The sequence below is a fragment of the Sapajus apella genome, unplaced genomic scaffold (genome assembly GCF_009761245.1).
Source record: "Sapajus apella isolate SASKATOON/1434 unplaced genomic scaffold, GSC_monkey_1.0 scaffold29, whole genome shotgun sequence".
NCBI lineage: Eukaryota > Metazoa > Chordata > Mammalia > Primates > Cebidae > Sapajus > Sapajus apella.
The window spans coordinates 6,621,992-6,639,042 of record NW_022436969.1 but is presented as its reverse complement, the minus strand read 5'-3'; the positions used below and the strand labels follow the sequence as shown (position 1 = coordinate 6,639,042).

The following is a 17,051-nucleotide window of genomic DNA, read 5'->3' as shown; positions in this document are numbered from 1 at the left end:
TAGTAGAGACGGGGTTTCACCATGTTGACCAGGATGGTCTCGATCTCTTGACCTCGTGATCCACCCGCCTCGGCCTCCCAAAGTGCTGGGATTACAGGCTTGAGCCACCGCACCCGGCTGGATTCTATTTTTTAGTGTGACTTCTGGCTTTGATTCTTCTACTGTAGTTTTAAGTTCCATAATAACATCGTTTTTCTCCTTTGCTTTTTTCTTGCTGGGTAGTTTCCTTTTCACTCTGTTATCTTCTCCTGTTTTTTATTTAATAAGTCCATTTATCCTTTCCTCTTCATAGGAGTGTGATAAAGTTATATATATTTTCATTATGTCTTTTTTTTTTAAAATTTACTTCAAATTATGTATTTTATCTCTTATCTCTCTCTTAGCTATTAGACTCACTTTCTCCCTTTTCACTGTGTAATTTTTCTAGGTCTCAAGCTTCTGTTTTTATTTGCATTCTTCACCTTTAAAAAGGGAACTTGTAGCTCTGAATTTACTATCAATATGGAGAGAACCAAATCGAAACTCTCATTCCATAGAATTTAATATGGAGAGCTAGATATTACAGATTAAAACATCACTTTATTTATTCATTTTCCCAAGTTAGAGAAGGAGCTAGGATTACACACAAGTTGGTCCAGTGAATTTGATAGACATAAACAGAAACTCTTTCACTGAGGGTCAGCTCTTGGAGAAAGGAGTAAAAAAGAGGGGCTTTGGGTTTTGCTTGTTTTCCTACTACAGTTCTTTCCCCCCACCGCCAGGTTTACTGTGGTATAATTGGTTTACCAAAAACTCTACATGATTATTGTATACAATTTGTTGAGTTTGGATGTATGTATCTACACTCACGTTACTATCACCACAATCACGGTAATAAATATATCCATTGCCTCAAAAAGTTTCTTTGTGTCCCTTTGTTGTTGTTTTGTTTCATTTTTGTGATAAAAACACTTAACCTGAGATCTATTCCCTTGACAAATTTTTAAGTGCATAATACTTTATTGTTAACTACAGATACTGTGTTGCACAGTAAATCTCCAGAATTCAGGCAACTTCGATAGCTTTTCACCTGTGGAGCTACAACTTCCCATATCTTCCTTCCCCCATTCTTTGATAACCACCATTCTATTGTCTACTTCTATCTACATTTGATTATTTTGGATGCCTCCTATAAGAGGAATCATGCAGTACTGGTCCTTCTGTGACTGTCTTATTTCACTTACCCTAACATCGCCCAGGTCCATCCATGTTGTTGCAAGTGGTAAGCTTTCCTTTCTAAGTTTGAATAACATTCTGTTATATGTATAGACTACATTTTCTTTATCCATACACCTTTTATTGGACATTTGGATTGTTTCCATATCTTGGCTTTGGTGAATAATGCTGCAGTGGACACAGGAGTGAAGACATCTTTCGAGATCCTGATTTCAAATCTTTTGGCTATGTACCCAGAAGTAGGATTGCTAGGAACTTTGGCTATTCTAATACCCAAGAACACTTAGGCATTGCATTTGGTCAGTTAGGTATTTTTGTCAACACAATCATTATTGCCTGTTGCTGCCAATCTAGAGTTGAATGTTGTTTTCTACGAGATTGCCTCGCACTTTTCATCTGTGTTAACCTTCCTTCCAGACCATGATCTCAAGCTTGAGAAAAAACATGGAGCCTGGGAACTCCAAGGCATTCCACCAGCTCGGTGCCCACTGTTGAGCCAGAATGAGGGAATGAGTTTCTGGAACCTGGTTCCATCTCTTCTGAGGCCCCCTCTAATCTCCATCTCCCCAAATTGAAATACATTATATCAAGAATTGACAGAATTGGTCTCTGCTCACTTCCCTTAATTCTCCACTACGCTCACAAGTATAGAAATCATACATTCACTCCTGGAGTCTTCTTTTAATGTAACATAGGATCTTTTTTAAACAGTAGTATAACTGGTGGGTATCCCTCAAATCTTATCAAATATTTATTTTCTGGAGGTAAATGGGTGTTAATCAGAAGGCTGGTAAAACAAGTATTTTTAAGACAGAGAGTATACTTATTAAATAGTGCAGAGACAACAGAATAGGAACTGACAGGAGTCCATAGAATTTATACAACAGAGATGCCACTGATGAAGCTGGAATGGAGAAGTTTTCAGCGGAATGTCCACAGCAGTGAAGAAATTGCAGAAAGATATTAAATACATTTTAAAAACTGTGAAATAGATGTGATGAGTATATGGCAAGGGAAATGGCCAATGATCTCTCTGGTCACCAGTTCCCTTCCCCATAAAATACAGGGATTATCAATCTAAACTTGATAATCTTCAAGGTACCTTCTGTGATAGGGGCTCCTTAGTGGAAGTATGGCTCATTCTTCTTGATGAAAATTACTCAGGAACTTCCCCATCAAATTTGGAGAAAGAAGACCACCTCTGAAGCTTTTGATGAAATAGACTGAAACCAACTCTAATAGAGCCTTTAGTCTAATTTCCAGTGTGGGAAATATGGGGGAGGGAAGAACAAGTTTAGTGTATCAACAAGGACTAATAGGTCAAGTCCAGATTGTGGGACATTGTATTGGACTATGAGTCAATGGGAGGAGAGGGGGAGGAGAGGAGAAGGAGGAGGAGGAGGAGGAGGAGGAAGAGGAGGAGGAGAAGGGGAAGGAGAAGAAAGGTATAGCTGACTCGGGAGGAGGAGGAGGAGGGGAAGGGGAAGGGGAAGAAAGGTATAGCTGACTCTTGCCCAGCCCCCATCCCGGGCCTGCCTCTGAGTTTCCAGCAGCCACAGTGGACCGTTCCTGCCTATGTTGAGAGTGTCCACCACAGTCACCTGGGTCTCTCTGCTCCTCTGTCTGGGGCCTTTTTCTGGAATCACATGAGCTCACTCAGCCCATGAATAAGGCAGCCCAGAAGTGAAGAGTGAGGGGTGAGAGTCTGTAGACAGAGATTTCACATTCCCAGCTTTGGTGGGATAGCTCTGAGGTACATCATACCCAGGTCCTCCGAGCATCCCCAGCAGAATTAAGCCCCAGTTACCCACTCTGATACACTGCTCATGTATGTGTCTTTTCTTGGCCTTTTACCCTTTCCTGCCTTACTTTTCCTACTATCTCACTGTTTTCTTCCTAGCACTACTTTAAAAATAAAATGCCCACCCTCAAGTCCCTATCATAAAGTCTGCTTTGGGGGAACCCCAAATGAAGACAAGGGGATTATTAGAAAATTAAAAATATGTAGGAGACAAAACACTCAAAAGTATCATGTGGACACTCATTAGATCTGGGTTTGAACAAACCAACTGTAAAATAAAGTATTTGAGATAATCTAAGAAATTTCAATATAGACAGCATTAGATGATATTAAGAAATTATTGCTCATTTTGCTAGTTGTGATAATTATATGATGTTTGCAAGATAATGTCTTTATTTGGAGATGCGTAAGAGTAAAATTACATGTCAGAGGGTTTTTTTCCTAGTACTTTAATAAAAGAAAGCAAGAAAAAGGAAAGGGAAAATAGAATAAATAAAGCAAGTATAGCAAAATGTTAACTGTTGAGTCTGGGTGGTAAGTATTTGAGAGTTTATTATACTATACTATACTTCCTATTTTGTGTGTTTTCAAAATCTTTCATAATAAAGTTTTGCTCTTCTTTTAGAAGAGAAAAAATCAAATACCAAGAAAATACTAACTTTGATAGTACACAAATTCCTCAAGAGCATTTACTTTCAGAGACTTAAGACTTTCATACACCTCTTTCAGACAAGACAAAAAAAAATTTCACACACACACACACACACACACACACACACACACATACACACACAAGACCCTCCTACTTGCTGCAAAATGACATCCACTAATTACTCATCTTCTGTATTCCCTGCCTGCAGCCTTGCCACATGCCACATTTCTCTCTGAAGTATCAAAAAGCAAACAAACTCTCCTGAAACAGCATATTCCATTGCAAGAGTCCAGCCACTAAGCCGTCACATGAGTAGCACTCCAAGTACCAGAGTGGGTTTTGAAATATTCTGGCCAAGAATAGTTCCAAGGGCAGAGCCCAGACACGCCATGCAGCTCATGTAAAAAAAATTCCATACATTTTCCATGCACTGATTCAAGATACCCACGGAAATAGACCAAGACATCGCTGAATCAATTCTCAAGACAGGAAGGAACCTCCTAAAAAAAAATAGCTCTTGGTCTCCTGCAAGGTAAAATGTGTGCCTCAGATCTGCAAATGAAAGAATATCACAAACATATGGTTAATGACTCATCCCAAATGGAAAAACAGAGTTTGTTGTATTTTATGGAGATTTTACATGTTGAAGGTACATCTGTTGCTATTTATGCTGACATGTATGTAGAGATTGGCAGAGCAAGTTCTCTGTAGGGATGAGCGAAATCCAAACCAAACCACAGAACTTTCTAACTTTGAGGCTGGCTCCTGGGATGGAAAACGGCTTCCTGATCCCTTGAAACACTGCCCAGTTGAGCAGGGTGAGTTTGAGAGGCCCACATCACAGGACTGCACAGTTGGATAAAGCAACAAAAGTCTTGCTTTGCAGAGGGCCTCTAGAGAGAGCAGAACAAAGACAGGAAGCCAGAGAGGTGTTGGAGAGCTCAGGGAACAGCCTCTTGATTACCGAACACCTTCTTTGGGTGACTGTTCCAGGAAAAATAGACCACATCTATTCTGACATAAACATACCACCCAGAATCAGACAAAAGCCCACTCCCTTTAGCTCTGTTAATAACACTCTCTAAGAAAGTGTTCATCTGCTCTGACCAACTTTTTTTTTTTCCCAGTTGGATAGCTCTGATAAGTTTGAAGACTTTTCCTTGGTTACATACATTTCCACATCCCCTATTTTATAGTTCATTGGACTTTATTTTTGTTCAGCTGCATGATTGTTTAACCTGTGAATCATATGTTTTACTGATTTGATCTAGCCTCTGTCTTCTTCTTTCTCTTCCTCCTTCCTCCCTTCATTCCTTGCCATCTAATAGAGGAGAAAGAACAGGCAAATAAGCAACTATGCAATAAAGTTGAAGGACAGAAGAAGTGCCAAAGAAGGAAGGAAGACAAGAAGATAAATTTTGTCCCCCACAAAATTAGTCAGTTAAAATCCTAACCCCTAGTACCTCAAAATGTGGCTATATTTGGAGACAGGACCTTTAAAGGGATAATTAAGTCAAAATAAGGTTATTAGTGTGGGTCCTAATCCCATAGGACTGGTGTCCTTATAATCAAAAGAATCTGGACACAGGCACAGAGAGAAGACCCTAGGAAGACACAGGGAGAAGGCAGCCAAGGAGAGAGGCCTCAGAAGAAACCAACCCTGTCAAAAGCTTATCTCAGACTTCCAGCCTCTAAAAGTGTGAGAAAATTAATTTATGTTGCTTAAGTCACTCAGTGTATAGTAGTTTGTTTTGGCCGCCCAGCCAAAGGACTTCGGAGAGCCACCAGATAGAGTGCTATGAGAATCCAGAAGAGGAAGGGAAGACTAGTTTTCTAGGATCAAAAACTGTCATCTGGAAGAGGTAGAATATGAACAATGGCTTCAGAGACAGGTAGAATTTGCTGATGCAGTAATAGCAACACTGAAAAACTGCAGCCTCGACCTTCCAGGCTCAAGTGATTCTCCTACCTCAGCCTCCCAAGTAGCTGAGACCACAGGTACACACCACCACCCCCAGCTAATTATTTTTGTATTTCTTGTAGAGGTAGGGTCACTCTATGTTTCCCAGGCTGGTCTCGAACTCCTGGGCTCATGCATTCCTCCTGCGTTGGCCTCCCAAAGTGCTGAGGTTATAAGTGTGAGCCACTGAGCCCAACTCAGAAACTCAGTTTTTTTTGTTTTCTTTTAAACAAAGTTTTGCTCTTGTCATCCAGGCGGGAGTGCAGTGGTGCGATCTCAGCTCACTGCAACCTCTGCCTCCTGGGTTGAAGCGATTCTCCTGCCTCATCCTCCTGAGCAGCTGGGATTACAGGTGCCTGACACCATGACTGGCTAATTTTTGTACTTTTAGTAGAGACAGGGTTTCTCCATGTTGGCCAGGCTGGTCTCAAACTCTCGACCTCAGGTGATCCGCCCACCTTGGCCTCCCAAAGTGCTGGGATTACAGGTGTAAGCCACCATGCCTGGCTGAAACTCAGTTTCTTATATGGACCTTCCCAAGGTTGCATATCCAGGCACAGTGAGTTCTCCAACATCATCGGTGAAAACGTTTTCTCCACTCTTGCGGCCAGCGCACCTCCACGGTGGAACTCACTGTGCTCGCTTGTCTGATCCTTTCAATAGTCAACTCTACTTTTGATTCAGTTAAACCTACTCAGAAGTTACGGAGCTCATTAACCCTCCGTTCACCTGCATATTATTACCATTTAACATTGGCCGATGACCAATTGCAGGCCAAGCACAAACACTCACCTACCCCATCTTAGGCATCTCAAAAAACTAAGTATGAAAAGCAGAAACTTAATAGACTATACAACAATATATGTGAGACTCCTTCAGTTAACACACTCACTATTTTTAATCATCTTGGTACCATGGCTACTGTTGAGTGTTACATTACCCATGTACTAAATTAAACTCAAGTTACTTTTAATGTTGTCTAAAGTGTTCTCATCTAAATCCACTCTTTCAAGGCCTGCATTATGAGACTCCAAGAATGTATTACTGACAGTCATGGAAAATGTATTTAACATTCTTATAAATATTATAAGTCTTTTTTTGGCAGAAGGCAAAATTGCTCCTTCTGCATTTATTCAAGTGAGGTTGGGCTTCTCAGTGAATCTCGGAGCTGAGCTAAGAAGGTTCGATAGTGTCAGGAAGCAGGGTTTTTGTCTCCAGCAGCCTCTCCTCCTGTTTTTAACCCTCAGCTTCAGAAAGATTACAAATGTTATTCAGTCAAGATCCTATAAAAATAACCCAGGTGTGGCAGATGCTGTTTCTGAAGTTAAGAGAGAGACAGCAAGAAGAGACTCTCTATTAATGAAAATATTGGGTCGAAGCAGCACAGATAAGGAGTAACAGGAATGTACATGTGTTTATTATAATGATGACCGAGGACTAAGCCATCCTCTTTTAAGGCCCTGCAAGCTGTTTTAGGTTTTGATAGAGTCCATCCAGATAATTTAAAATAATCTCCTGTCTCAATATTCTTTGCTTACTCATATCTGCAAAGTTGATTTTGCCACATAGGGTAACATTGTCCCAGGTTCTAGAGTTTAGGGTGCATTCATGTTTGTGTGTGTGCTGAGGGAGGGCAAGATCATGTGTTAGGTGCAGCTCCTTCTCAAGAACATTCAGTCATCACAACCCCTATGTGCCCAGCTTGTTGATGAACCGGAGCATAGGACAATTATTGACATTTTTGTCTGAAAGAATCTAATAGTAGAAAGAGGAAGGATTCCACTTTGCAGAAGTCAAGAGGTTTTATTTCTAAGTGAGTGCGTGTGTGTGTGTGCTAGAAAAGAGGTCAAGGAGTATCATCCAGGAATAAAAAGATTTAGAGTCAGACTTGCATTTGTTTGGGTTTGTCCCTGTATAGCAGGCAGAATAATGTCCCCTCTGCCTCCACTGCCAAACACACACACACACACACACACACGTACACACACAGAGAGCACATTTTAATTTCTAGAACCTGCAAATATGCTAATCTAAATAGCAAAAGGAACTTTGCAGATGTGATTAAGTTAAGAATACTGAGCTAGGACATGAATAGACAATTCTCACAAGAAGATATACAAATGGTCAACATATGAACAAATGCTCTGCATCACTAATGATCAGGGAAATGCAAATGAAAACCACAATGCAATACCACCTTACTCCCGCAGGAATGGCCATCATCAAAAAATTAAAAAATAGTAGATGATGGCATGGATGTGGTGAAAAGGCAACACTTTTTGCTGGTGGGAATGTAAACTAGTACAACCACTAAGGAAAACAGTGTGGAGATTCCTTAAAAAACTAAAAGTAGAACTACCATTCAATCCAGCAATCCCACTACTGGGTATCTACCAGAGGAAAAGAAGTCCCTGTCGAAAAAGATACTTGCACACACATGTTTATAGCAGCACAATATGCAACTGCAAAAATATGGAAATAGCCCAAAAAAAAACACTGATCAATGAGTGGATAAAGAAACTGCGGGCTGGGCACAGTGGCTCATGCCTGTAATCTTAGTACTTTGGGAGCCTGAAGTGGGCAGATCACTTAAGGTGAGAAGTTCGAAACCAGCCTGGCCAACATGGTGAAAACACCCTCTCTACTAAAAATACAAAAAAAATTAGCTAGGTGTGGTGGCAGGCACCTATAATCCCAGCAACTCGGGGACAGGACAATCACTTGAACCTGGCAGGCAGAGGTTGCTGTGAGCCAAGATCACTCCACTGCACTCCAGCCTGGGTGACAAGAGTGAAATGCCATATTAAAAACAATTGTGATATATATGTGTATACACGTGCACACACACACACACACACGAAGGAATACTACTCAGCCATAAAAAGGAATGAATTAATGACATTTGCAGCAACCTGGATGGCACTGGAGACTATGATTCTAAGTGAAGTAACTCAGGAATGGAAAACCAAACACTATGTGTTCTCATTCATAAGTGGGAGCTAAGGTATGAGGATCCAAAAGCATAAGAATGATACAATGGACTCTGGGGACTCGGAGGAAAGGGTGGGAGGGGGTGAGGGATAAAAGACTACAAATTGGGTTCAGTGTATATTGCTTGGGTGATGGGTGCACCAAAATCTTACAAACCAAAACTAAAGAACTTACTCATGTAACCAAAACTACTTGTTCCCCAAAAGCCTATGGAAATAAGAAAACATTTTAAAAGATTTAATGAGAAAAAAAAAACAATACTGAGCTAGGAGATTGTCTTGACTTATCTGGTTGTGTCCTGTCAAATCACCTGGGTTCTTTTGAGGGAAAAGGGGGATGCAGAAGAGTCAGAGTAAAAGATGGAGATGGAACAATGGAAGCAGAGGTCAGAGAGAGCCCTGAAGATGCTATGCTGCCAGTTCTGAAGATAGAGGAAGGGGCCATGAGCCAAGGAAGGCAGGCAGCCTCTAAAAGCTGGAAGAGAAAACGGAGTAAATTCTCCCTTAGAGCCTTCAGAAAGAACCAGCCCTGACAACCCATTTTAGACTTCTGACCTCCCTGGACTTTGAGAAAATGCATTTGTGCTATTTTTAAACCACAAAGTTTTTAGTGCTCTGTTACAGTGCCAATAGAAAATGAATATACCCTGCTTTGGCACTTGGGAAATGCTAGCTTACTCTTGAGCAGGTTGCTTAAACAGTTTGAGCCTCAGTTTGCACATCTATAAAAGGAAGTAGCAGTCACGCTTATTTTACAGGGCTGTCCGGTAAGGAGTGGGTGAGGCCATGCCTATTAGGATTAATTGCCATCTCTCCTCCACTGCTGTGGACTGTAGGTCACATCCTTAACATCTCTGGATTTCCTCTTCCTCCTCTGTGGAATGTCACTAAACTACCTTCCCAAGGTGGTTGTGAGGATCAGATTAAGGAATAATGTATAAGTCGAGTATTTAAGGTGTGACTCAGTTAAGTAAGAGTAATTCTTTTAGCTTTTGCTTGGCTAATGCCCAGGGAGGCTTCACATCCCTCTGGCTTGCAAGCCAAATCTTGTGCCCCTTCCCATCCCCACTAGGCCAGCACCTACCACCCTCTACTGCAGCGCTGGGTTTACGTCTTCCTCCCTCACTGTCCATGAGCCCCTGGAGCATAGCCCTGCCTGATTCGTGTTTGCATCTCCAGATCCTTGCTGTGGGTGTTTGCTAGAGTTACAGAAGCCGCACGAACCTTCTCGTTCTTTACCGCACTCAATCTCCAGCCCCCTTTTTTTTGCTACTGTTCTATGACTGAAACTATTTTGCTGTAAACCAGTAGTTTTCAACCCTGGTACACATTAAGATCACCTGGGGAGCTTTTAAAAAAATTACTGGTGTCCAAGCTCCACCCTGGACCAATTAAATGAGCTCTCTAGGGGTGGGGCCTGGACATCGGTAATTTTTTAAAAGCTCCCCAGACGATTCCAATGTACCGGCAGGGCTCAGAAGCAATCTGACACCAGCCAGTCACATCTGAACTGCTAATTCTGAACTCAGAGTTCAAATCGGAAGAGAGGGGTCATTTATCTATTCTTCTCACCAAGCCTCAAACTGTCCTCATTCTTAAAGACACAGATTCCAACTCTCTTCGAGGCAGAATGTCAGAAAGGTGAATGTCAGAAACTATACAAAGGATATAAGTGAATGCTCTGCAATCGGGCCAAAGGAAGACTGGCCCTTGTTTTTTCTAGTTGCTTAAAATGGTGGTCTCCCACCGTTAAGTCCTGTTTGCAGACCAGAGAACTAGAAGCATACACTCAAGGAAATGATTCCAGACAGTGGGGAGAATGGTATTACATCTAGACTTTTGTCTTTCGTAAGAAATATGTCTGCTCCGGCATATGAAAACAGAGAATCCTGCTGGCCACCATTGAAGTGAATTGACAGTCCTCTGTGACCCAGAAGCCTCCCAGGACATTAACCAAACAAATTAACATGGAGCAGGTTGACATGGGGCACTCAGGAGGTTTCCTGGGCCCAGGACACGCTTCTCCCTTTCCATTCCCTGGCTGAACTGAAACACATCAAATCACCCCAGGCTTTCCTTTTTAATATACAATTTCATTTCAAAGCCCCTTTTGATAGTGCTTGTGACTGTGACACATGGACACAACTATCCCAATGAAAGTTGACTGACAATGTCAGGAATGAAACTCTTCTATCCCTCCCAAGAAATGTGTGTACAACTACATTTCTAGAAAAAAAAAAAAGTTGTTACATGGGAGCTGAATGGGCCAATAACAATTTCCATTTTTATTTCCGGGTCTACTAAAATTGGACTAGTGTTCTAGGACAGAGTATATGATTTACAGCTCAAAAGCTCACTATGGCTTATGAAATCAACTTCATTTCATAGGTTAGCATTCACTACATTTAAAGTGGATTTTTTTTTTGGTAGGAGGTTTTAAAAATCCATTAAAACAATGTGGTTTATATGTTTATACTTACTATAAACATTACTACATAAGAAGTTTAAAATCCAACTCTAATAACCTCAAGAAAATGCTCATCCTTTACTACCAAGTCATTGAGTAATAGCCCCAAGACTGTCACCTCTCCTGATAGATGCTCTTTCCTAGCTGGCAGAGGGATATTTATGATCCCCATTAAATATATATGAGTAAATGATACAGATGGCTTGAATGTCAATTAATATACATGAAAATAACCAATAATATATCTTCTTTTTATAAATGATAATTTGACAGTACTGAAATAACTTCATCCAGTTCTTCAAATCACACTAATGTTGCTTCCCCTCTTTCCTTCTGTTATTTCTCCACACACACTCACAAACTCAAACACAATGGCAGTTACTATCACCTAAAATTATATGCCGTCAGCATATAATTTTACCTATATGCAATTTACCTATATGCATAGGTAAAAAAGACTTACATGTGTTCTAATTATGACGGTCCCTAGTTTTCTTTATGTATTAAGGTAAATATTTAAGAAGCAGCTTATTTTTCCTATTATATTCCATTTCTGTAATAAAACTTTTTCCCTAAAGGTACAAAGTTTGGTAGTAGGAAGAAAAACATTCTGTGTCTGGAGATTATAAATCATGACCTATTTAAGCATCATTCAAGAAGCATTTGAAATGTTTCTGATAGGCTTCATTTTTAAAAAAATATGCTTAATTGACCTTTTATTCTCTGAACAAGTTGTACCTTTGTATCTTTTTCTTTACATTTTTAGGTACACTTTATGCATTAAATGCATGTACAGCAAATGTGTCATTTGGTGAGCTTTGATGAATGTACACAGCTGGGTAACAAACACCCCAATTAAAATACAAAACATTCCCATCACCCCACTAAGCTTCCTCATATCCCTTTGTAGTCTGTCTCTCCACTGCTTACTTCCAGATGTGACCACTGTTATTTCTTTCACTATAATTTATTTTGGCCTATTCTACAACTTCACGCAGTAGAATCAGATAGTTCCTGTTCTTTTAATCTGGCTTCTTCTGCTGTGTGTATTACTGCTTGTATGTGTTACTATGTTGTAATGGTAACATACAACAGATTCATCTTGAGATTCATCTGTTGCATGTAATCAGTAGTTTGTTTCTTCTTATCGCTGAGTGTTAGCCAATCCCATTAATCTGTTCATGAACATTTGGGTCATTTGCAGTTTGGGGTCATTTTAAATAAAGCTGCTATGAAAATTCTTGTACAAATCTCTCAGACACATGTAAATATCTAAGTTACATATCTAATGTTATAATACACTTTATATGGAGAAATCAAGTAAAGATGGTTATGTATCATTTCTGCAACCTTCAGTGCATACCAGGATCTAAAGGGTCTAAAGCAGATAGGTATGTGGTGGTGTGCTGGCCAATATAGTGTCCTAGCTCTTTTAGGGCTATGTGAGTCCCTTTAGCACCTTTTGTATACACAGAATTGGCTTCCTTTTCCTTCTGACTAGTATAGTACCTGGCACATAGGTGAAAAACATCTCATAAATTCTTATTGAATGTTAAAATGCATGCGTAATGACTGAATAGATGAATTTAAGAGTGAATAAGTGAACAGTTTTTGAAGTTACATATAAGTGAGTACAATTTTGAAGAGGATTGTGGCTATCTTAAAATCTAGAATGAAGCTTTTCTTTCTGTCACCCTGATAAGTGTGGTCCTGCCTTCCAAAATTCAGGAAATAATAAATAACTTTGAACATATCAAAGCAATACAAATCCAAGAATTATACTGGGGTGAGTTGGTTAAATGTCTTCTTCTCATATTGATTTAAAACACCAAAACTGACCTAGCAAAATCCCGGCACACCAAGTTTCTTGGCCTAAGTCCCAAGGGTGATAGATGACAAGATAACATACCTTCTCTAGCGGTGGCATAAAAAATACGAAGTCTTCTCGAAAACACTCGGTTGCCTTCTAGGACCACGCCATGTTAGGAGATGCCTCTTCCCCATTCCAGAGGTTTCCCTCCATTTGGAGAGAACACAACGCTCCTGGCCTCTTTCCATTCTGTCCTTCACTCTTCCCCTGGGAGGAGGAATAATCGGTTATCTGGGAATGAGTTGGAAAGAAGAAACAGCATACTTCCCAGCTGCTTTCTCTCTTCCTGCTCTCGAACACTAGCGATCCATAGGAAGCAAACAGTTTACCCTGCTTCTCCACACCCCAAGCTCTCCAGGGCAGGCTCCCTTGTGTGGAGCCAATTGTGATCCAGCTAACGTGACCCACTCAGAAAGTCTGTTTCATTCTGAGGCTTTATGTTAGGAAGCCAACTTGCCTGCAGATATAAGCCACATTCTCCTGTATCAGGATAAGAAGGTGGATACTGTTGTCTCCTGTCTGTGATGCTTTTTATTTCTCTCATTGTTTAGTAACACAGTGGGGAAGGTGTTATTTATTTGCCTCTTTATACTCTCTTGAATCTTGAACTCATATCTTGCCTCCATTCGTAAATGGCCTCAAAAAGCTGTCTGATACATTTTCTTGTTCTTGAAAGAGTCATATTGAATTACTTCAAAAGTATCAGGCCGGGCGCGGTGGCTCAAGCCTGTAATCCCAGCACTTTGGGAGGCTGAGGCGGGTAGAACACGAGGTCAAGAGATCGAGACCATCCTGGTCAACATGGTGAAATCTCGTCTCTACTAAAAATACAAAAATTAGCTGGGCATGACGGCACACGCCTGTAGTCCCAGTTACTCAGGAGGCTGAGGCAGGAGAATTGCTTGAACCCAGGAGGTGGAGGTTGCGGTGAGCCAAGATCACGCCATTGCACTCCAGCCTGGGTAACAAGAGCGAAACTCTGTCTCAAAAACAAACAAACAAGCAAAAACAAAAAACAAAAGTATCATGTAGCCTAAATATATAAAGTAGTAGTTGCATTACATGGCAGAAAAGCTGAAAATTAAATGATTTTAAGGATTTATGGTTCAAATTGCCCCTATTGTCATCCCACGTATGAAACGGAGGACCTAAGTGCAATCTTTTACAGATAAAAAGTCAAAGACACAGAGACGATTATCCAATGACTCTCAGGCAGAAAGGAGTTGGGCCATCCTACTTTTTTTTTCCTGTTCATTTTCACTATTTTACATTTTCAGCCAAGAAAGCAAGGTGCAAACAGGATTTATTTCACATTAATATATGAACTGGATGTTTTGTAGAATAAATAGGGAATTCTCTTTAAATAACCATCTCCTCACTTCATGGCCAATGGAGGAACGAACTAGAGCAAATGTTAGTGTATCCAGAGGGCATGAGGCTTATAGGGAAGCAGTAGGCTGAGGAGCTCCAGCCAGCATGCAGGGTCAGAAGCCCTGTTCCCGACCTACCCAGTAGCCCCCAGGTGGCACGACAGCGGCACAGATAGGTATTTTCTCTAGTTCCAGTAAAGAAGCCCATTCTAGAGGGAAGAAAGAGGAAAGGGAAAGCAAATTCCAGAAGCACTAGCAGAAAGCAGGGAGGCTTCCTCCCCAGCCTCAGCGGGCTTGCCCTGACACCACCCAAGCCCTGGAAGCTCATTTTCCAGCCTGGAAAGTCACATGGAGTGGCAACAGCATGACCCAGACAGGGAAGGGGCGGGTGACAGTGGCTGGGGCCAGAACCTGGCTGAGTGGAATCTGGGCTGACGGTCTGTACATGGTGGGCTTTCCAGGCCAGGCACAGACAAGAGGAGGGAATGTGAACCAGACCTGGTGGGGGTCTGGGGCAAGACACCTGGCTGGTCTCAGGGGGTCATGAGGCTGAGTGTAGAGTGGCTGCCAGACCAAGGGAGCCGGACTGCAGTGGAGAAGGTGGCCAGAGAGTCCCTGTGTAGGGAGAAACCACGAGAATGAAACGGGAACATGGGGGACACCTGTGATCCCAAGAGCCCCAGAGATGAGGGAGGCCTGCTGAGCAGCGCGGTGGGGTCAGAGCCTGCTGGGAAGCTGGGCGGGGCCTCTCCCGAGGCCAGGGAAGCCACTGGCCCCCAGCACTCCTTCCTGGTAACTATGATCAGACCTGAAGGAAGAACGACGCCCTCCCTCACCTCCCCCAGACCCAGCCCCAGCCCGAGCCCCAGCCCCAGCCCGGAGGGAAGGAGTAGGAAACAAGGACAGGAAGGGAGGCAGGAGACAGGAGGTGGGAGGCGTCTACTGGGCTTTCTCATTTTCCCTCGGGTAGTAGGGAGGTGGTGGAGGCCGCTTCATGGGCACGGAGACGTGGTGTGGTTGCCTGGGTTATAAAGGTGCTGGCAGCTGCTTCTGCGGCCCTGGCTTCGGTGCACGAGTGGAGGGGACATCGGGGCTAACCGGACGTTCCATGGGCCCGGGATAGGGCAGTGGCGGGGGCCGCACATACCCCATGGTCCTGTCCATCTTGGGAGGTCCTGGATAGAACTCCGGCTCGGGCGGTGGAGAAGGGCAGCCAGGAAGACAGGGGTACATTCCACTGGCGGCTGCCGGGGAAAAGGCACAGGTCCTGCCAGGCATGTGAGAGTGGCCGTATGCCCCCGGGAGCATCCGCAGTGCCGACTCAGCGGCGCCCCCTGCCGTGAAGGCGGACCGCAGGAAGCAGAGCCTTCCCAGTCACCGCGGGCTTGGCTTTCGCTCTTCGCTTGATGTGGTTTGTATCAAACACAGGCTCTCGATCTCACAGTCCTTCACCAAATAAAACGGCATGGGGCCGGGCGCGGTGGCTCACGCCTGTAATCCTAGCACTTTGGGAGGCCGAGGTGGGTGGATCACGAGATCAAGAGATCGAGACCATCCTGGCCAACATGGTGAAACCCCGTCTCCACCGAAAATACACAAATTAGCCCGGCGTGGTGGCGCGTGCCGGTAGTCCCAGCTACTAGGGAGGCTGAAACAGAAGAATCGCTTGACCCCGGGAGGCAGAGGTTACAGTGAGCCGAGATCGAGCCACTGCACTCCAGCCTGGCGACAGAGCGAGACTCCGTCAAAACAAAAACAAAAACAGAAACAAGACATGACGCAGGACTGCAGGGCATTCTTTCCTCTGGAAAGAAAGAAAGATGAAAGGGTAAGGTAGATGGTGCCTTTCTTGGTCCCTTTGGAGGCCGCTGACATGTTCTTCATGCCATTGAACGTAATGTCCCCATGATTGTGGGACATTAGGATGCTCTTGGCGGTCATTCCACCGCCTTTGGAGTGATTCTCGTTGAGCACCACAGTCTTTCTGAAATAAGCCTGGAGACGCCCCATCCTGCAGTTGACCAGCTCATGGTGGCAGCTACATCTTCACAAATGTGTTTATACAGTGACTTTTTGGTAGAGAAGCAATTCAGGGGAATCCACACCCTTCCAAAGAAATCTTGAATTTAGCCTAGGTCTTCCATATTTAGAAGGTCAGTGGAGGCAGGCCAAGGCCTAAGCTTACAAACAAATTTTTGTGTTCATTTAATGGGCCAGTGAAATGGCTCAGCCACTTAGGGGACCCTCACAGAGAGATTTCAGCTAGTAATTATGTTGCTTAAGGGAGCAGGGGAGGACTGCGCTCCTCTCTTTCCACACAGTCATTTGCACGTGGACATTTCTGCTTTTCATATCTGTGGCACTGCTGCATGCAGTGCTGTGTCAGCTCTGGAAAGATGCTATTGCTCCAAGGACTGGTCTTTGAAATTCTGAGGGTGAAAGACTGGCTTTGGTCAGTAGTCATTTTCTTATCACAGTTGGGCACATCCTCAGGCTATAGAATCTCTCTAATGCTAGGTACCCACTAGTCTCTTTAATGAGATCCTGAACAGACCTGCAGAGAATCCCCATGATCCTTCTCCAGAGACCAAGGGGAGCTTGGAGGTGAGTGACAGTCCCAAATGCTGCCACCCTACCATTTCTGGTCTCAGTCTTTTTATACCAAATCTCTTATAGTGCCAGGACTATTAATTTTCTTTGCCAGAAGGAGGATGCAGTGGCTCATG

At 42.9% G+C, this 17,051-nt stretch overlaps 1 long non-coding RNA gene across 1 annotated transcript in view; it reads right to left on the bottom strand.

Moving 5' to 3' along the window:
- The window catches only part of LOC116561401, a 32,351-nt gene extending 19,116 nt beyond the window's left edge, over positions 1 to 13,235 (bottom strand). The window contains exon 1 of the long non-coding RNA XR_004273414.1: positions 12,995 to 13,235. This is a non-coding gene — a long non-coding RNA (uncharacterized LOC116561401). The remainder of the gene's footprint in view (positions 1 to 12,994) is intronic.
- Between the last annotated feature and the right edge of the window lie 3,816 nt (positions 13,236 to 17,051).